This window comes from Morone saxatilis, unplaced genomic scaffold, assembly GCF_004916995.1.
Source record: "Morone saxatilis isolate NCDOM2014 unplaced genomic scaffold, NCSU_SB_2.0 Contig14, whole genome shotgun sequence".
NCBI classification, from domain to species: Eukaryota; Metazoa; Chordata; class Actinopteri; family Moronidae; genus Morone; species Morone saxatilis.
The window spans coordinates 3,869,041-3,871,921 of record NW_023339696.1 but is presented as its reverse complement, the minus strand read 5'-3'; positions in this window follow the sequence as shown (position 1 = coordinate 3,871,921).

The window sequence follows — 2,881 nt, the reverse complement described above, 5'->3', positions numbered from 1 at the left end:
ACAAAGCCCTCCATAACCAGGCTCCTCCTTCCCAAACCCATCCGTATCTGCAGTTTAAACAAGTCCTAAAAGATCCAGTGTGTAACATTTAGGAGGATCTACTAGCAAAATGTAATATAGTATTCATAGGTATGTTTCATTATTGTATAATCACCTGAAAATAATAAGTGTTAATAAAAGAATCGTGTTTTCGTTACCTTAGAATGAGCCTTTTATATCTACAGACTCCTCCATGTTGAAGCCACGCGATGTTTCCTACGTAGGGCCCCAGAAGAGACCAAACCAAACACTGGCTCTAGATAGGGGTGTTGGCGTTTTTTGTGTGTTTCACATCCAATGTAGTTTCTCCTTGGTGCTTGGAAGAGGAGGGTGAAGCGAGGGTGGTGTGATCTGCCACTAAATCCTACACACTGGACCTTTTAACAGAAATATGATCAGCTCACTGCACAGCTGTGCATCTACACAAATAGTGAGGGCAGAATATAATATCATTATAAAATATTAATCATCAAAACCAAAATATTGAATCCACCAGCATCAGCTTTCCTACTGTATGTCTCCTCACCGACAGCAGCAGCTGTCTATGTGTTCCTGGCAGGTGTTTTTCTATAAAGGAACATTCTCTATCAGTTGCTCAGTGTCTGGAAACACTCTGTAACCTGAGTGACAGCCTGTTGTTGCACTTCCATCGGCATTTACTCACTGCATCGTTTGCTCCTGCGTCCAACAACCAACCGACCCCCACCACTTCACCATTCCCTAATATAGCTTGTTTACAGTCTGGAAGCTCACTTGAGTGGGTGACAACAGCGGGAATGCATTACAGTTCAGACCCCTGCCAGGAACTCTTTACACACACACACACAAAGCAACTTCACCTTCAGCCCCATTTGGATGGGATTAACCTTACAGGGGTGGTGTAAAATATTCACGTGTTCTTTTGTAATTTAACATATTGTTTCAGATGGCATTTTTACCATGGGGGAATGACAGGATGTGGTCTCTAATACACATCAACTTTCAGCACGATAAAGCTAAAAGCCTCTCCAGGCCGGTGCTGGAGAGTTGAAGGGGAGGCATTTGAGTCCATGTGGGTGGAGTCATTACTGCAGCAACCCTACTACATACTGTACATATTTTCTGGTTATACATTTTTATAACATATTATTTACATATTTATATATGTACATTTATTTTTATTTAGGCCTGTCATCCTGCATTACAATTCTCCAGGTTCCTCTGTTCACTTTAGTAACTCTTCACTCTTTGATGCACCCACGTACATTTTTATGTTTTTGCCTTTTAATTTCTATCATAATTTATTCTGTTTTCATGTATATTGTTGCTGATTTATGCAAGGTTGTGCATGTTTGAGTGTTGTCAATTGTTTTCATTATTTTTAGCCTATTATATAATATATATATATATAATGTGGCCTGAAATAGACCTGTTAATGTCCCTACATACAAAAATGTGCAGATTGAAACCCATTCAAATTTATATTTTTGATCCTGCTCGAATAAAAAGTATAAAACATGCATCTTCTCATTTCACCGCTTCATTTGAGGCCTGAGGCTTTTAAGTGTGTGCTCTAAGGGATTCCCTTCCAGATGATGTAATTTTACCATATATGGCAAATGGAGAAATTACCTGCTTTTTCCAATAGAGGGCACCCTCACTATATCCTCCCCCTCATCTCTCCACACAAGCTCTGAGGCATTAAGTTTGTGTGGATGTGTTTGTGGGAATGTATGCATGTAAGTATGCGTCTGTTCTCATTTCATACCTGGCACGATAGAGAGGTACTACACTGCGCCCAGTGGCGGTTCTATCCCTGGGCGAGGCCCCCTTTGAGCGCCCCACAAAATATGACACTATAAGTTATCAGAACTTAGAGAACCACAAGGACATCCATAAATATACACTATATACATAAATGTGCCAAAATATATACAATCAGATATATAAAAAAGTAACAAGAGCAGAGAGCAACAATAATATATAATATTACAAATTATGTACAAAAAATTGAATATTCTAAACAAAACCCCCTTGGTGACCACATAATCATTTTCTATTACATATTTTTGTTAGCCATTTCACACCCAATTCAGCAACACACCAAATGTGGCATGAACTATAGGCCTGTACTTTATTATAGTTATGAATGAAATGTGCGTCTATTCTGGAAGAAAGTCGAGGTGTGACTGACTTACAGTTGATGCCCCGTTCCCCCTCTTGTCCGTTCCATTAGGGAGACCCAGAGGTGAACTGTCTTATATTAATTCAGGATATTGTACAGCTTCATTTTCAGGAGCACATTTTTGTGCAAAGGTATCAATTTCGAAGGTGCATCAAAGGGTCAATCAATGTAGGTAAATGTTCAGATTCGGAACTACCCAAACTCGGTCCATGAAACAATACAATAATCGCAGCTGGAGCTGAGCTACCAAGAAACCAATAAGGTCCAGCTGAAGCCAACCTGCCTCCCAGCTATTTCCAAGAAAGAAGTGTTAAAATCAAAAGACACTTTAAAGGAAGTAGCAGCAGGACGGCGTAATCCCCTTCCTAAAGAGGGTTCCACCCAGTGCCGGCCAATGCTAAGGGCGCCGTCCATCTAGGGGGCGCCACACACTGCCCCCAAGAAAAAAAAAACAAAAGGTGCAGCCTTCCAATATTTTTATATAAAAACAAGTTGGTCTATTAGTGTTTCTTAGTAATGCAAAAAAGCCCAGCATTAATTTTAACTGCATTGCAAAGCCTAGTTAAGACAATAATGCACTTTATTAAGCCCCCGACCCCGCTCCTCCCTCTACCTGCATCTCTGAGAGATGGTTGGAGTTTTCTGAACCCGAAACCATTCAACAATGTGAAAACGACC